The following is a 19,093-nucleotide window of genomic DNA, read 5'->3' on the forward strand; positions in this document are numbered from 1 at the left end:
TTTTGGAACCAAAATTTTTTTTTGTTAGGAAGTTATAAGGGTTAAAAGTTGACCAGCGATTTCTCATTTTTACAACACCATTTTATTTTTAGGACCACATCACATTTGAAGCCACTTTGAGGGGTCTATATGATAGAAAATACCCAAAAGTGACACCATTCTAAAAACTGCACCCCTTAAGGTGCTCAAAACCACATTCAAGAAGTTTATTAACCCTTTAGGTGCGCCACAGGAATTTTTTTGAATATTTAAAAAAAAATGAACATTTAACTTTTTTTCACAAAAAAAAATACTTCAGGTTCAATTTTTTTTATTTTACCAAGGGTAACAGGAGAAATTGGACTGCAAAACTTATTGTGCAATTTGTCCTCAGTACGCTGATACCTGATTTGTGGGGGGGAACGACTGTTTCGGCACATGGCAGAGCTCAGAATGGAAGGAGCGCCGTTTGACTTTTTCAATGCAAAATTGGCTGGAATTCAGATTGGACGCCATGTCACGTTTGGAGAGTCCCTGATGTACCTAAACAGTGGAAACCCCCTACAAATGACCCCATTTTGGAAACTAGACCCCCCAAGGAACTTATCTAGATATGTGGTGAGAACTTTGAACCCACAAGGGCTTTACAGAAGTTTATAACGTACAGCGGTACAATTAAAAAATCATATTTTTTCCACAAAAATGATCTTTTGACCCCAATTTTTATTTTCCCAAGGGTAACAGGACCCTAAAAGTTATTGTGCAATTTGTCCTGAGTACGCTGATACCCTACATGTGGGGGTAAACCACTATTTGGGCGCATGGCAGAGCTTGGAAGGGAAGCAGCGCCATTTGACGTTTTTGGTTGGAATTGAGATCGGACACCATGTCGCGATTGGAAAACCCCTGATGTACCTAAACAGTGGAAACCCCCCACAAATGACACCATTTTGGAAACTAGACCCCCTAAGGAACTTATCTAGATGTGTGGTGAGAACTTTGAACCCCCAAGGGCTTCACAGAAGTTTATAACATAAAGCCGTACAATTAAAAAATCATATTTTTTCCACAAAAATGATCTTTTCACCCTCAATTCTTATTTTTCCAAGTGTAACAGGACTCTAAAAGTTATTGTGCAATTTGTCCTGAGTACGCTGGTACCCCACATGTGGGGGTAAACCACTATTTGGGCGCATGGCAGAGCTCGGAAGGGAAGCAGCACCATTTGACGTTTTTGGCTGGAATTGAGATCGGACACCATGTCGCGATTGGAAAACCCCTGATGTACCTTAACAGTTGAAACCCCCCATAAATGACACCATTTTGTAAACTAGACCCCGCAAGGAACTTATCTAGATGTGTGGTGAGCACTTTGAACCCCCCAGTGCTTCACAGAAGTTTATAACGCCCGGGCGTGAAAATAAAAAATTCGTATTTTTTCCACAAACATGATCTTTTAGTCACCATTTTTTTATTTTCCCAAGGGTAACAGGAGAAATTGGACCCCAAAAGTTGTTATCCAATTTGTCCTGAGTATGCTGATACCCCATATGTGGGAGAAAACTACTGTATGGGCACACCTCGGGGATCGGAAGGGAAGTAGAGATGTTTTGGAATGCAGACATTGATGGAATGGTCTGCGGGTGTCATGTTGCCTTTGGAGAGCCCCTAATGTACCTAAACAGTGAAAACCCCCCACAAATGACCCCATTTTGAAAACTAGACCCCTAAGGAACTTATCTAGATGTGAGGTGAGCACTTTGAACCCCCAAGGGCTTCACAGAAGTTTATAATGCAAGGGCATGAAAATAAAAAAATCGTATTTTTTCCACAAACATGATCAATTATTCCCCAATTTTTTTATTTTCCCAAGGGTAACAGGAGAAATTGGACCCCAAAAGTTGTTGTCCAATTTGTCCTGAGTAATCTGACACCCCATATGTGGGAGAAAACTACTGTATGGACACACGTCGGGGCTCGGAAGGGAAGTAGTGACGTTTTGGAATGCAGACATTGATGGAATGGTCTGCGGGTGTCATGTTGCCTTTGGAGAGCCCCTAATGCACCTAAACAGTAGAAACCCCCCACAAATGACCCCATTTTGAAAACTAGACCCCCTAAGGAACTTATCTAGATGTGAGGTGAGCACTTTGAACCCCCAAGGGCTTCACAGAAGTTTATAATGCAAGGGCCTGAAAATAAAAAAATCGTATTTTTTCCACAAACATGATCAATTATTCCCCAATTTTTTTATTTTCCCAAGGGTAACAGGAGAAATTGGACCCCAAAAGTTGTTGTCCAATTTGTCCTGAGTACGCTAACACCCCATATGTGGGAGAAAACTACTGTATGGACACACGTCAGGGCTCGGAAGGGAAGTAGTGACGTTTTGGAATGCAGACATTGATGGAATGGTCTGCGGGTGTCATGTTGCCTTTGGAGAGCCCCTAATGTACCTAAACAGTGGAAACCCCCAAATGACCCCATTTTGAAAACTAGACCCCCTAAGGAACTTATCTAGATGTGAGGTGACCACTTTGAACCCCCAAGGGCTTCACAGAAGTTCATAATGCCAGGGCATGAAAATAAAAAAATCGTATTTTTTCCACAAACATGATCAATTATTCCCCAATTTTTTTATTTTCCCAAGGGTAACAGGAGAAATTGAACACCATAAGTTGTTGTCCAATTTGTCCTGAGTACGCTGACACCCCATATGTGGGAGAAAACTACTGTATGGACACACGTCAGGGCTCGGAAGGGAAGTAGTGACGTTTTGGAATGCAGACATTGATGGAATGGTCTGCGGGTGTCATGTTGCCTTTGGAGAGCCCCTAATGTACATAAACAGTGGAAACCCCCAAATGACCCCATTTTGAAAACTAGACCCCCTAAGGAACTTATCTAGATGTGAGGTGAGCACTTTGAACCCCCAAGGGCTTCACAGAAGTTCATAATGCCAGGGCATGAAAATAAAAAAATCGTATTTTTTCCACAAACATGATCAATTATTCCCCAATTTTTTATTTTCCCAAGGGTAACAGGAGAAATTGAACCCCAAAAGTTGTTGTCCAATTTGTCTTGAGTACGCTGACACCCCATATGTGGGAGAAAACTACTGTATGGACACACGTCAGGGCTCGGAAAGGAAGTAGTGACGTTTTGGAATGCAGACTTTGATGGAATGTTCTGCAGGTGTCATGTTGCCTTTGGAGAGCCCCTAATGTACCTAAACAGTGGAAACACCCACAAATGACCCCATTTTGGAAACGAGAACCCCTAAGGAACTTATCTAGATGTGTGGTGAGCACTTTGAACCCCCAAGGGCTTCACAGAAGTTTATAATGCCCGTGCATGAAAATAAAAAAATCGTATTTTTTCCACAAACATGATCAATTAGTCCCCAATTTTTTCATTTTCCCAAGGGTAACAGGAGAAATTGGACCGCAAAAGTTGTTGTCCAATTTGTCATGAGTACGCTGACACCCCATATGTGGGAGAAGACTACTGTATGGACACACGTCGGGGCTCGGAAGGGAAGCAGTGCCATTTTGGAATGCAGACTTTGATGGAATGGTCTGCGGGTGTCATGTGCATTTGGAGAGCCCCTGATTTACCTAAACTATTGAAACTCCCCACAAGTGACCCCATTTTGGACTCTAGACCCCCCCACGGAACTTATCTAGATGTGTGGTGAGCACTTTGAACCCCCAAGTGCTTCACAGAAGTTTATAACGCTCGGACATGAAAATAAAAAAATCATTTTTTTCCACAAAAATGATATTTTTGCCTCCAATTTTTTATTTTCCTAAGGGTAACAGGAGAAATTGGACCCCAAAAATTGTTTTGCAATTTGTCCTGAGTAGGCTGATACCCTACATGTGGGGGTAAAACACTGTTTTGGCGCATGTCAGAGCTTGGAAAGGAAGGATCAACATATGACTTTTTCAGCTCAGAATTGGCTGGAATTGAGATCAGACGCAATGTTGCATTTGGAGAGCCCCTGATGTGCCCAAACAGTGGAAACCCCCAATTCTAACTCCAACCCTTACCCCAACACACCCCTGACCCTAATCTCAGCCCTAACCCTAGCCATTACCCTAGCCCTTACCCTAGCCCTAACCCTAACCCTTGCCCTAACCCTAACCCTAACCCAAGCCCTAACCCTAGCCCTAACCCTAACCCTAATGGAAAAATGGAAATAAATACTTTTTTTAATTTTATTATTTTTCCCTAACTAAGGGGGTGATAACGGGGGGTTTGATTTACTATTTATGGCGGTTTTTATTTTTGGCAGCTGTCGCACGCTAAAAGACGCTTTTTATTGTAAAAATAGTTTTTGCATCACCACATATTGAGAACTATAATTTTTACGTATTTTGACCCACTGAGTCATGTGAGGTCTTATTTTTTGCGGGACGAGTTGACATTTTTATTGGTACCATTTTCGGGCACATGACATTTTTTGATCGCTTTTTATTCCGATTTTTGGGACGCAGAATGAACAAAAACCAGCGTTTCATGAATTTCTTTTGGGGGAGTGCGTTTACACCGTTCCGCGTGTGGTAAAATTGATAAAGCGGTTTTATTCTTCGGGTCAGTACAGTTACAGCGATACCTCATTTAGGTCGTTTTTTTATGTTTTGTCGGTTTTATGCAATGAAAACTATTTTATATAAAAAATAATTATTTTTGCATCGCTTTATTCTGCGAGCTATAACTTTTTTATTTTTTCGCTGATGATGCTGTGTGGTGGCTCGTTTTTTGCGGGACAAGATGATGTTTTCAGCGGTACCATGGATATTTATATGCGTCAGTTTATATATGGTTGTGTTTTTTTACTTTGATATGCATTTTTCTTTGTTAAAAATAATTAACTTTAGCAAAAAGTACAGAGGAACTCTCAGGAATTTTTATTTTACCAGTCAAATCTTAGTTTTAGAGTCTACCAATGTGCTTTAAGAAAGCACAAAAACATGAATTCAACTTCACATGGTTCAAAAGCTTGCATAAATATGTAGGTAAGAAATCATGTACAGTATTATTAATCCATTGTAAACGCATCTTCAGGGGTCACTTGGAGTTAAACCAAAGATCTCTTGATCTGCAGTCTAACTGTCTACCACTGAGATATACCCCCTAATATTAAAAGACCTAAACTCTTTTTTTTTTTTTTTCATAAAACCTGAAATCTATTTGCACAGTTTTATGTTGTTGTGCCTTTTTTTTACATTGATATACATTTTTATTTGTTAAAAAAAAAACTAATACAAAAAGTACAGAGAAACACTCAGGAATTTTTATTTCACAAATAAATTCTCAGTTTTATAGTCTTCCAATGTGCTTTATGTATCTTTTGTAGATTTCTTTACAGGCAAAATTTCTCAAGCTTTTTGCTGCATTTCTTAAATAGTATTCATATAAAGAAAACATGAATTCAACTTCATACGGTTCTAAATCTAGTATAAATATATAGGTAGCAAAGCATGTATTTTTAATCTGTTGAAAATGTACCTTCAAGGGGCACTCGGAGTTGAACCAAGGACCTCTTGATCTGCAGTCAAATGCTCTACCACTGAGATATACCCCCTATATTTGAAAAATGCAAACTCTCATTTTTTTTTTTTTAACATGCAATCAGAAAAATGTTCAAATGCTCTACCACTAAGCTATGCCACCTATATCTGAAAAATGTAAACTCTTCTTTTTTAACATAAAACCTGAAATTTTTTTTAGTTTATATATGGTTGTGTTATTTTTACTTTGATATGCATTTTTCTTTGTTAAAAATAATTAACTTCAGCAAAAAGTACAGAGGAACTCTTAGGAATTTTTATTTTACCAGTCAAATCTTAGTTTTAGAGTCTACCAATGTGCTTTAAGAAAGCACAAAATCATGAATTTAACTTCACATGGTTCAAAAGCTTGCATAAATATGTAGGTAAGAAAGCATGTACAGTATTATTAATCCATTGTAAATGCATCTTCAGGGGGCACTTGGAGTTAAACCAAAGATCTCTTGATCTGCAGTCTAACTGTCTACCACTGAAATATACCCCCTAATATTAAAAGACGTACGCTCTTTTTTTTTTTCTCATAAAACCTGAAATCTATTTGCACAGTTTTATGTTGTTGTGACTTTTTTACTTTGATATACATTTTTATTTGTTAAAAATAACAAACTAATACAGAAAGCACAGAGAAACACTCAGGAATTTTTATTTCACAAATAAATTCTCAATTTTATAGTCTTCCAATGTGCTTTATGTATCTTTTGTAGATTTCTTTACAGGCAAAATTTCTCAAACTTTTTGCTGCATTTCTTAAATAGTATTCATATAAAGAAAACATGAATTCAACTTCATACGGTTCTAAATCTAGTATAAATATATAGGTAGCAAAGCATGTGTTTTTAATCTGTTGAAAATGCACCTTCAGGGGGCACTCGGAGTTGAACCAAGGATCTCTTGATCTGCAGTCAAATGCTCTACCACTGAGTTATACCCCCAATATTTGAAAACTGCAAGCGCTCAATTTTTTTTTTCAACATGCAATCTGAAAAATGTTCTAATGCTCTACCACTAAGCTATGCCACCTATATTTGAAAAATGTAAACTCTTCTTTTTTAACATGAAACCTGAAATTTTCTTCAGTTTATATATGGTTGTGTTTTTTTACTTTGATATGCATTTTTCTTTGTTAAAAATAATTAATTTTAGCAAAAAGTACAGAGGAACTCTCAGGAATTTTTATTTTACCAGTCAAATCTTAGTTTTAGAGTCTACCAATGTGCTTTAAGAAAGACAAAAACATGAATTCAACTTCACATGGTTCAAAAGCTTGCATAAATATGTAGGTAAGAAATCATGTACAGTATTAATAAATCATTGTAAACGCATCTTCAGGGGGCACTTGGAGTTAAACCAAAGATCTTTTGATCTACAGTCTAACTGTCTACCACTGAGATATACCCCCTAATATTAAAAGACCTAAACTCCTTTTTTTTCTCATAAAACCTGAAATTTATTTGCACAGTTTTATGTTGTTGTGCCTTTTTTTACATTGATATACATTTTTATTTGTTAAAAATAACAAAATAATACAAAAAGTACAGAGAAACACTCAATAATTTTTATTTCACAAGTAAATTCTTAGTTTTATAGTCTTCCAATGTGCTTTATGTATCTTTTGTAGATTTCTTTACAGGCAAAATTTCTCAAACTTTTTGCTGCATTTCTTAAATAGTATTCATATAAAGAAAACATGAATTCAACTTCATACGGTTCTAAATCTCGTATAAATATATAGGTAGCAAAGCATGTATTTTTAATCTGTTGAAAATGTACCTTCAGGGGGCACTCGGAGTTGAACCAAGGACCTCTTTGTCTGCAGTCTTACTGTCTACCACTGAGATATACCCCCTAATATTAACCCCTTCACCCCAAGGGTGGTTTGCACGTTTATAACCGGGCCAATTTTTACAATTCTGACCACTGTACCTTTATGAGGTCATAACTCTGGAACCCTTCTATGAATCCCGGTGATTCTGACAATGTTTTCTCGTGACATATTGTTCTTCATGTTAGTGGTAAAATTTCATTCAAATAACTTGCATTTATATTTGAGAAAAACGGAAATTTGGCAAAAATTTTGAAAATTTCGCAATTTTCCAACTTTGAATTTTTATGCTCTTAAATCACAGAGATACGGCACACAAAAAACTTGATAACTAACATTTCCCACATGTTTACTTTACATCAGCACAATTTTGGAACCAACATTTTTTTTTGTTAGGAAGTTATAAGGGTTAAAAGTTGACCAGTGATTTCTCATTTTTACAACACCATTTTATTTTTAGGACCACATCACATTTGAAGCCACTTTGAGGGGTCTATATGATAGAAAATACCCAAAAGTGACACCATTCTAAAAACTGCACCCCTTAAGGTGCTCAAAACCACATTCAAGAAGTTTATTAACCCTTTAGGTGCGTCACAGGAATTTTTTTGAATATTTAAAAAAAAATGAACATTTAACTTTTTTTCACAAAAAAAAATACTTCAGGTTCAATTTTTTTTATTTTACCAAGGGTAACAGGAGAAATTGGACTGTAAAACTTATTGTGCAATTTGTCCTCAGTACGCTGATACCTGATTTGTGGGGGGGAACGACTGTTTCGGCACATGGCAGAGCTCAGAATGGAAGGAGCGCCGTTTGACTTTTTCAATGCAAAATTGGCTGGAATTCAGATTGGACGCCATGTCACGTTTGGAGAGTCCCTGATGTACCTAAACAGTGGAAACCCCCTACAAATGACCCCATTTTGGAAACTAGACCCCCCAAGGAACTTATCTAGATATGTGGTGAGAACTTTGAACCCACAAGGGCTTTACAGAAGTTTATAACGTACAGCGGTACAATTAAAAAATCATATTTTTTCCACAAAAATGATCTTTTGACCCCAATTTTTATTTTCCCAAGGGTAACAGGACCCTAAAAGTTATTGTGCAATTTGTCCTGAGTACGCTGATACCCTACATGTGGGGGTAAACCACTATTTGGGCGCATGGCAGAGCTCGGAAGGGAAGCAGCGCCATTTGACGTTTTTGGCTGGAAATGAGATCGGACACCATGTCGCGATTGGAAAACCCCTGATGTACCTAAACAGTGGAAACCCCCCACAAATGACACCATTTTGGAAACTAGACCCCCTAAGGAACTTATCTAGATGTGTGGTGAGAACTTTGAACCCCCAAGGGCTTCACAGAAGTTTATAACATAAAGCCGTACAATTAAAAAATCATATTTTTTCCACAAAAATGATCTTTTCACCCTCAATTCTTATTTTTCCAAGGGTAACAGGACTCTAAAAGTTATTGTGCAATTTGTCCTGAGTACGCTGGTACCCCACATGTGGGGGTAAACCACTATTTGGGCGCATGGCAGAGCTCGGAAGGGAAGCAGTGCCATTTGACGTTTTTGGCTGGAATTGAGATCGGACACCATGTCGCGATTGGAAAACCCCTGATGTACCTTAACAGTTGAAACCCCCCATAAATGACACCATTTTGTAAACTAGACCCCCCAAGGAACTTATCTAGATGTGTGGTGAGCACTTTGAACCCCCCCAGTGCTTCACAGAAGTTTATAACGCCCGGGCGTGAAAATAAAAAATTCGTATTTTTTTCACAAACATGATCTTTTAGTCACCATTTTTTTTATTTTCCCAAGGGTAACAGGAGAAATTGGACCCCAAAAGTTGTTATCCAATTTGTCCTGAGTATGCTGATACCCCATATGTGGGAGAAAACTACTGTATGGGCACACCTCGGGGATCGGAAGGGAAGTAGAGACGTTTTGGAATGCAGACATTGATGGAATGGTCTGCGGGTGTCATGTTGCCTTTGGAGAGCCCCTAATGTACCTAAACAGTGAAAACCCCCCACAAATGACCCCATTTTGAAAACTAGACCCCCTAAGGAACTTATCTAGATGTGAGGTGAGCACTTTGAACCCCCAAGGGCTTCACAGAAGTTTATAATGCAAGGGCATGAAAATAAAAAAATCGTATTTTTTCCACAAACATGATCAATTATTCCCCAATTTTTTTATTTTCCCAAGGGTAACAGGAGAAATTGAACCCCAAAAGTTGTTGTCCAATTTGTCCTGAGTAAGCTGACACCCCATAAGTGGGAGAAAACTACTGTATGGACACAAATCGGGGCTCGGAAGGGAAGTAGTGACGTTTTGGAATGCAGACATTGATGGAATGGTCTGCGGGTGTCATGTTGCCTTTGGAGAGCCCCTAATGCACCTAAACAGTAGAAACCCCCCACAAATGACCACATTTTGAAAACTAGACCCCCTAAGGAACTTATCTAGATGTGAGGTGAGCACTTTGAACCCCCAAGGGCTTCACAGAAGTTTATAATGCCCGGGCATGAAAATAAAAAAAATCGTATTTTTTCCACAAACATGATCAATTAGTCCCCAATTTTTCCATTTTCCCAAGGGTAACAGGAGAAATTGAACCCCAAAAGTTGTTGTCCAATTTGTCATGAGTACACTGACACCCCATATGTGGGAGAAGACTACTGTATGGACACACGTCGGGGCTCGGAAGGGAAGCAGTGCCATTTTGGAATGCAGACTTTGATGCAATGGTCTGCGGGTGTCATGTGCATTTGGAGAGCCCCTGATTTACCTAAACTATTGAAACTCCCCACAAGTGACCCCATTTTGGACTCTAGACCCCCCCACGGAACTTATCTGGATGTGTGGTGAGCACTTTGAACCCCCAAGTGCTTCACAGAAGTTTATAACGCTCGGACGTGAAAATAAAAAAATCATTTTTTTCCACAAAAATGATATTTTTGCCTCCAATTTTTTATTTTCCTAAGGGTAACAGGAGAAATTGGACCCCAAAAATTGTTTTGCAATTTGTCCTGAGTAGGCTGATACCCTACATGTGGGGGTAAAACACTGTTTTGGCGCATGTCAGAGCTTGGAAAGGAAGGATCAACATATGACTTTTTCAACTCAGAATTGGCTGGAATTGTGATCAGATGCAATGTTGCATTTGGAGAGCCCCTGATGTGCCCAAACAGTGGAAACCCCCAATTCTAACTCCAACCCTTACCCCAACACACCCCTAACCCTAATCTCAGCTCTAACCCTAGCCCTTACCCTAGCCCTTACCCTAGCCCTAACCCTAACCCTAGCCCTAACCCTAACCCTAACCCAAGCCCTAACCCTAGCCCTAACCCTAACCCTAATGGAAAAATGGAAATAAATACTTTTTTTAATTTTATTATTTTTCCCTAACTAAGGGGGTGATAACGGGGGGTTTGATTTACTATTTATGGCGGTTTTTATTTTTGGCAGCTGTCGCACGCTAAAAGACGCTTTTTATTGTAAAAATAGTTTTTGCATCACCACATATTGAGAACTATAATTTTTCCATATTTTGACCCACTGAGTCATGTGAGGTCTTATTTTTTGCGGGACGAGTTGACATTTTTATTGGTACCATTTTCGGGCACATGACATTTTTTGATCGCTTTTTATTCCGATTTTTGGGACGCAGAATGAACAAAAACCAGCGTTTCATGAATTTCTTTTGGGGGAGTGCGTTTACACCGTTCCGCGTGCGGTAAAATTGATAAAGCGGTTTTATTCTTCGGGTCAGTACAATTACAGCGATACCTCATTTAGGTCGTTTTTTTATGTTTTGTCGGTTTTATGCAATGAAAACTATTTTATATAAAAAATAATTATTTTTGCATCACTTTATTCTGCGAGCTATAACTTTTTTATTTTTTCGCTGATGATGCTGAGTGGTGGCTCGTTTTTTGCGGGACAAGATGATGTTTTCAGCGGTACCATGGATATTTATATGCGTCTTTTTGATCGCGCGTTATTACACTTTTTGTTTGGCGGTCTGATAATAAATCATTATTTTTTGCTTCGTTTTTTATTATTATTTTTTAAGGGGTTCGCTAAAGGGGTTAACTAATGGGACAATTTTATAGGGCGGGTCGTTATGGATGCGGCGATACCTAATATGTGTACTTTTATTGTTTTGGGTTTTTTTTATTTTCAAAAAATGAATTTATTGGGGAATATTTTTTTTTTTTACTAATTTATTTGGCGATTTTTTAAAAATTATTTTTACACTTTTTTTTTATTTTTTTTTCTTTATTACATAGTCCCAGGTGGGACATCACTGTCCTGTGACAGATCGCTGATCTGTCACATCACAGATCACTGTGACAGATCAGCAATCTGTCACAGGCATTGAAGAAGACTTCCTCTTGCCTGCGCTTTGCAGGCACTGAGGAAGCCAGCTTCCTCCAGGCCCCCGAAGGCCCCCGTCGCCATCTTGGATTCGGGGGCCTGGAGGAAAGGAGCCCCCCGCAGCAGCGCTGCACATTGCGCTGCCGTGGGGGGCTCAGGGAAGCACGGAGGGAGCCCCATCCCTGCCGATGCTTCCCTTTAACTCCCGATACACCGCGATCATGTTTGATCGCGGTGTGCAAGGGGTTAACGTGTCGGGGGTGGTCCGTGACCGCCCCTGACACATTGTGCCGGGTGTCAGCTGTGATAATCAGCTGACACCCGGCCGCGATCAGCGGCGCTCACCACGTGGGCGCCGCTGATCGCGGTAGACGTACTATCCCGTCCATGGGCATAGGGGCCCGGGTCCCATGGACGGGATAATACGTCGGATGTCAGGAAGGGGTTAAAAGACCTAAACTCCTTTTTTTTTTTCTCTCATAAAACCTGAAATCTATTTGCAGAGTTTTATGTTGTTGTGCCATTTTTTACATTGATATACATTTTTATTTGTTAAAAATAACAAACTAATACAAAAAGTACACAGAAACGCTCAGTAATTTTTATATCAGAAGTAAATTCTCAGTTTTATCGTCTTCCAATGTGCTTTATGTATCTTTTGTAGATTTCTTTACAGGCAAAATTTCTCAAACTTTTTGCTGCATTTCTTAAATAGTATTCATATAAAGAAAACATGAATTCAACTTCATACGGTTCTAAATCTAGTATAAATATATTGGTAGTAAAGCATGTATTTTTAATCTGTTGAAAATGTACCTTCAGGGGGCACTCGGAGTTGAACCAAGGACCTCTTGATCTGCAGTCAAATGCTATACCCCTTATAGTTTAAAAATGCAAGCGCTCAATTTTTTTTTTCAACATGCAATCTGAAAAATGTTCAAATGCTCTATCACTAAGATATGCCACCTATATTTGAAAAATGTAAACTCTTCTTTTTTAACATGAAACCTGAAATTTTCTTCAGTTTATATATGGTTGTGTTTTTTTACTTTGATATGCATTTTTCTTTGTTAAAAATAATTACCTTTAGCAAAAAGTACAGAGGAACTCTCAGGAATTTTTATTTTACCAGTCAAATCTTAGTTTTAGAGTCTACCAATGTGCTTTAAGAAAGCACAAAAACATGAATTCAACTTCACATGGTTCAAAAGCTTGCATAAATATGTAGGTAAGAAATCATGTACAGTATTATTAATCCATTGTAAACGCATCTTCAGGGGTCACTTGGAGTTAAACCAAAGATCTCTTGATCTGCAGTCTAACTGTCTACCACTGAGATATACCCCCTAATATTAAAAGACCTAAACTCTTTTTTTTTTTTTTTTTCATAAAACCTGAAATCTATTTGCACAGTTTTATGTTGTTGTGCCTTTTTTTTACATTGATATACATTTTTATTTGTTAAAAATAACAAACTAATACAACAAGTACAGAGAAACACAAAGTAATTTTTATTTCACAAGTAAATTCTCAGTTTTATAGTCTTCCAATGTGCTTTATGTATCTTTTGTAGATTTCTTTACAGGCAAAATTTCTCAAACTTTTTGCTGCATTTCTTAAATAGTATTCATATAAAGAAAACATGAACTCAACTTCATACGGTTCTAAATCTAGTATAAATATATAGGTAGCAAAGCATGTATTTTTAATCTGTTGAAAATGTACGTTCAGGGGGCACTCCGAGTTGAACCAAGGACCTCTTGATCTGCAGTCAAATGCTCTACCGCTGAGGTATACCCCCTATATTTGAAAAATGCAGACGCTCATTTTTTTTTCAACATGCAATCTGAAAAATTTTCAAATTCTCTACCACTAAGGGTGGTTTCACATTAGCGCTTTTTAAGCGCACGCACGGCCGGGGGTAGCTCCGCCCCCGAGCCGGCTCTCTGCCCGGCGTGCCCGCCCCTTGCTTGTAGCGCCGCCTCCTAGCGCACAGCGGCGCCTGCGATCGGCGCACCCTATCTTTAGCATAGGGTGCGCAGATCGTTCGCAGGCCGTGCGCTAGTTGCGCTTTCACCTGCACTGCGCACTTTTGACGGTGCGCCGTGCGCGCCAAAATCCGAAAAGTCCGATTTTTTTTTCAACATGCAATCTGAAAAATGTTCAAATTCTCTACCACTAAGCTATGCCACCTATATTTGAAAAATGTAAACTCTTCTTTTTTAACATGAAACCTGAAATTTTCTACAGTTTATATATGGTTGTGTTTTTTTACTTTGATATGCATTTTTCTTTGTCAAAAATAATTAACTTTAGCAAAAAGTACAGAGGAACTCTCAGGAATTTTTATTTTACCAGTCAAATCTTAGTTTTAGAGTCTACCAATGTGCTTTAAGAAAGACAAAAACACATGAATTCAACTTCACATGGTTCAAAAGCTTGCATAAATATGTAGGTAAGAAATCATGTACAGTATTATTATTCCACTAGATTATGGCCCGATGCTATCGCATCCGGAGGATGCGATAGCATCACACCTCTTGCCATGTTAACCCTCAACACACACACTCCACTCACCTTTCACCATCTCCACTCACTCTTTCACTCCACATACGACCCCTTCTCTCACTCCATCTCTCATACTCACGCCGTCATCGCCGCCGCTCCCCGACATCTTCTTCCGCCGGCGCCATCCTGGATCCAGACGTTGTCCACGCCGGCGACATGATCTTGCGGCGACGCCATCTTGAGTATAGTGAAATCCCGCGATAATCAGGATGGCATCGCCGCAAGAACATGTCGCAGGCGTGGACTACGTCGGGATCCAAAATGGCGTCTGCGAAATCTCGCAAGTTTTCGCCAACGCCATTTTGGATCCCGACGTCGTCCTCGCCGGCGACATGTTTTTGCGGTGATGCCATCTTGAGTATCGCAGGATTTCGCTGATCCAAAATAGCGTCGCCGCAGGAACATGTCGCCGGCGTGGATGCGGTCGGGATCCAAAATGGCGTTGGTGAAATCTCACTCTTTCACTCCACATACGACCCTTTCTCTCACTCCGTCTCTCATACTCACACAGTCATCGTCGCTGCTCCACGATCCCCGACATCTTCTTCCGCCGGCGCCATCCTGGATCCCGACGTTGTCCACGCCGGCAACATGTTCTTGCGGCCACGCCATCTTGAGTATTCTAAAATCCTGCGAGTGGACGTTAGTCGAGATAGTGAAAGGTGAGAGGAGTGTGTGTTGAGGAGTGGTGTGTTGAGGGTTAACATGGCAAGAGGTGTGCTGTGATGTCACCAGTTACAACTGGACGGAAGTTGTTACAACCCGGAAGCTGCTTAGCGCATTTATTATAGTAGATGTATCACACCTATGTTTTTATGTGGATAAGATATTTACATAGTGAGCCTCATGAAGGACAGTATTACTGATGTATTTAAAGTGCTATTGAAATAATAGTACTCTATTAATAAATAAAAAAATAATTATTATTACCTAAGTTATGTAGGTATGTGTTAGCTATGTAGTTGAAATCTACGTATGTTTGCCTAAATTTTTTTTGTTTTTGCCTTTTTTTTTAATCTATATATACCTATACCTATGTATATTTTTATGGATTTAAATATGTCTATGACATATATGTGAAAGAGATAATTAGTGTAAGATATATCTATCTGCTTAAAATATTTATATATATTACATATATCAAGCTATGTATAGAAGTCTTAGAAGTCTATTATCTATATCTATTTAGAATGTAACTATTATTTATATATCTATATATCTATCCATTCTAGGACCAACTTAAATAGTTTAAAGTAAGACATTTTTGTAAACGACATTTCTAGTGAAGATTTTTTGGCTATTAGGTAGCAATTGTCCTTGAAGTGGTGTATCCACCACTTTGACCCTAACGTTGCTGCGTTGCTTTACTCGGGAGAATGCAACATACAATTGTCCATGGGCAAATACAGGTTCGGGCAAGAAAATTCCAACTCGATTGAGGGTCTGTCCTTGGGATTTGTTAATGGTCATAGCAAAAGCAGGTTTTAGAGGAAACTGTCGACGTTTTAATTTAAAAGGTAACCCAGTTTCTGAAGGACACAAATCGATGCGTGGAATAAACACAATGTCTCCTTCAGCTGAGCCAGTAATCACTTTAGCCTGTATGATGTTGCGGAGTAAGGCAATGACAATGAGGCGAGTGCCATTGCAGAGACCTTTCTTGGTGTTTAGGTTTCTTAATAGCATCACAATTGTGCCAATTTTAAGTTTTAAGAGATGTGATGGCATTCCTGATGGTGTCAGAGAGTTTAAAAATTCAACTGGGTAGTTTTCACATTCCTCTGCCTCATCAGCATCGACAGAATCATCACTTGTATATACAGTATAATCACCACTAATGCGATCCATTACTTTACAGTTCAGAAAATCGACGTCATCATTTTTTGGACATAGTATAGCATGTGATGCAGCAGTGTTGAGGCTTTGTTTGTCATTAACATCAATGCAAATATGGTCTCCAAAGATCTTGGTTACTATAGAGCCAGTACAAAGGATGTCTGGAGGAATTTCAATATAAGAACAAAAAAGTTGGCACAACCCTGAGAATTGTAGGTGGTGCCCAAGTAGGATCCCAATCCGTGAACTAAATATATATAAACTTGGCACACACCAAAGGTTTCTGATGCAGAAAGGTCTAGGACCTTCATCAATGTACGATATATTGTACTGTGAGATTCTTAGTGACTGGGCTTTGTGAGATAGACCAATCCTGTGAGGAGGCACATGAAGCCGTCCCACTGCGTGGTGATTTGTGGAGTTTGGACGCAGTATCCACCGCGAATCACCTTTCTGCATCAGAAACCTTTGGTGTGTGCCAAGTTTATATATATATATATGGAGGAATTTCAATGACATCCTCTCCAAAGTTTTGTTCATTAGACAGCTCACCATTTCCAAGTTTAAGCAACCAAGTGCTGTATTCAGGATCAGTGGAGCGCATGTTGTTGATTAGCGGTAGTCTGGTAAAATGTTGCCAATGTTCTGTATATTTAATGCAGGAATCTACAATGTCTATTCTTGTTCCATGAGCGATGATGGGAAGACATTGTCTGAAGTCTCCTCCAAGAACAATAACTTTACCTCCAAATGGTGTTTTATTTTTTTCAGCAACATTTGTTGTCATGATGTCATGTAGAAGTCTATCTATCACATTCAATGCATGTTTTTGGACCATAGTGCACTCATCAATAATAAAAAGTTTTGTACTCTGTAAATGTTTTCCTGCATTTGTATCGTTTTTAATCCTGGAAACAGATGTTTCATTGATCGGAATAGGTATGCCATATAGAGAGTGGATTGAGTGGATGCTATCATCGAATAATAATCCAAGTGCTAACGCAGCATCCTTAAAGGTTTCATGCATAACTCCATTGACGGTTTTTATGCTGTCAAAACTGGTAGCAGCTTTTACATGCAGTAACAACAAACGTAAATAATAGCATTCTTGGTCTTTCACACTAACAGTGTACGTTCTTCCAATAACTGTGAGACCCCCTTGTTTTCTTTGTTCCCATGTGCCTTGTTTCCAAACGTAGTGTTCTGGAATTTCGCGGTAGAAATAGTTATGTGCATTGTGGTCGATCTTATTAAGGTTGAAATACGCCATAAGTGTAGAATTGGAATTGAGCTTTTGATGGATGTTGTCTGCAGAGTCATTCTCATGAAAATAGAGTGGTTGAGAATTAGGCAGATGTACGGCTAGGCGAATGATGGCATGAGATTGTTTATGCATAGGAAAAGCAAATATCCGCCACGCAGCCTCAGGTGCACTAACATATCTGGTATCCGTAAATTGGTGTGTTTCATCATGTTGGATGTTATTTTGGGAAATTTCAAGGTTGGCTTTGTCATGTCCTTTGTAAACGTATTTAAATAAATATTTTACACTTTGAATGGAAGCACATATTTCTACATTAATATGGCACTTGTATTTGGTGAGTAAAAATGGGTTATATGGAACTACCTATGAATTGTCAATCATCTTAGAATGGTGTTCATATGTTTTGCCAATGGGTCTGCGGTAAGTGGGATAGCCATCCTTTTCTTTGATGGTATATGGTTGGTTTTGTTTTGGGAAACCTTTGCTACACTTTCCAAGATCCATACAGGGAGAATTAGGATTGTGTTCTCCACAGGGACCATGAATCATGTGTTGAAGAACAATGTTATGGAGCTGAGGGTAGATTGTTTCATCAGGTATTTCAGCCCAGACTATATTGTCTATGTCCGCCTCAGTCCGTAATTTAGACAGGCTCTCAAGAATAATTAAAATATGAGTGTGTGGGAGACCACGCTTCTGAAATTCAATGACATGGACCATTGCAGTGACGTTTCCAAATAATCCACTGCTAATGTCTTTTAAGAGGGATTCCAGTTTAATTTTAAAGACACGTGCAACCAAGTCTGGTCTGTGTTCAACACGCTGCCACGGTTCTAAATGTGTAGTAATCTCATTCCACTTAGGATTACATGTCATGGTGATAAATAGATCTGGTCGACCATACTTTGTAACAATAGCCATAGCATCCTGGTAGCGCTGCTGCATGTTTCTTGGACTGCCTTCAAAAGAAGATGGTAAAATGACGGTTTTCCCAATAGGGATGCCCTTTTGAACCAATTTTTTGAGTAGATGTTCTTGAAGGATGCAGTAATCCTCCACTTTTAAATCTTTTTGGTGGTTGCGGATGTAATGTAGGCGATTAGCTTCGATTTTGACATAAGCATCTACTAAATATTGCTCTGTTAGTTTACCACCATTGAGGAGTGGATTAAAGTAATTTCTGACAGATAACATATAGCAATAGTATTGGAGTTGAGTGATCCTCCTCGGACTTTTGCCTTGTTGTTTGAGTCCATCATGCCATCCTTGGTCTCCATAAGGGAAAAATATTGGATAGAGGAGGGCATCCAAATTGCTATGGAAAATACTAATTTGTTGTGTTTTTGGAGCTAAAGGGTTATGGGGATCAGGTTTTAAATGAATTAATATGTCTCTATTGAAAGGTGGCTCACCATTGTCATTTTGAAACACGACTGCTACTTCACTGACAGTGGGATTATTGTAGCGTCGAGGGTCTTGAGTACGATCTTGTTTAATAGCCATAATGATGTTTGGCATGACAGTTCCGTTTTGTAGAGATTTAATTTTTTCTTGTTCTTTCACATCATGTAACATTTGATAAGCTTCCACAAAAGGATTAATAGTTTGGATTTGAAAGGCAATAATGTTCATCAATGTAGGATGACATTT

At 38.9% G+C, this 19,093-nt stretch overlaps 2 non-coding genes across 2 annotated transcripts; both read right to left on the reverse strand.

Moving 5' to 3' along the window:
* Positions 1–5,497: 5,497 nt before the first annotated feature.
* On the reverse strand, positions 5,498–5,569 carry TRNAC-GCA (transfer RNA cysteine (anticodon GCA)). Its single transcript has one exon. It is a non-coding gene; the product is annotated as a tRNA-Cys (tRNA).
* An 846-nt stretch (positions 5,570–6,415) lies between these two features.
* Positions 6,416–6,487, reverse strand: TRNAC-GCA (transfer RNA cysteine (anticodon GCA)). Its single transcript has one exon. It is a non-coding gene; the product is annotated as a tRNA-Cys (tRNA).
* Between the last annotated feature and the right edge of the window lie 12,606 nt (positions 6,488–19,093).

Source organism: Dendrobates tinctorius, unplaced genomic scaffold (genome assembly GCF_039654945.1).
Source record: "Dendrobates tinctorius isolate UK_male_01 unplaced genomic scaffold, ASM3965494v1 ptg000008l, whole genome shotgun sequence".
Lineage (NCBI taxonomy): Eukaryota > Metazoa > Chordata > Amphibia > Anura > Dendrobatidae > Dendrobates > Dendrobates tinctorius.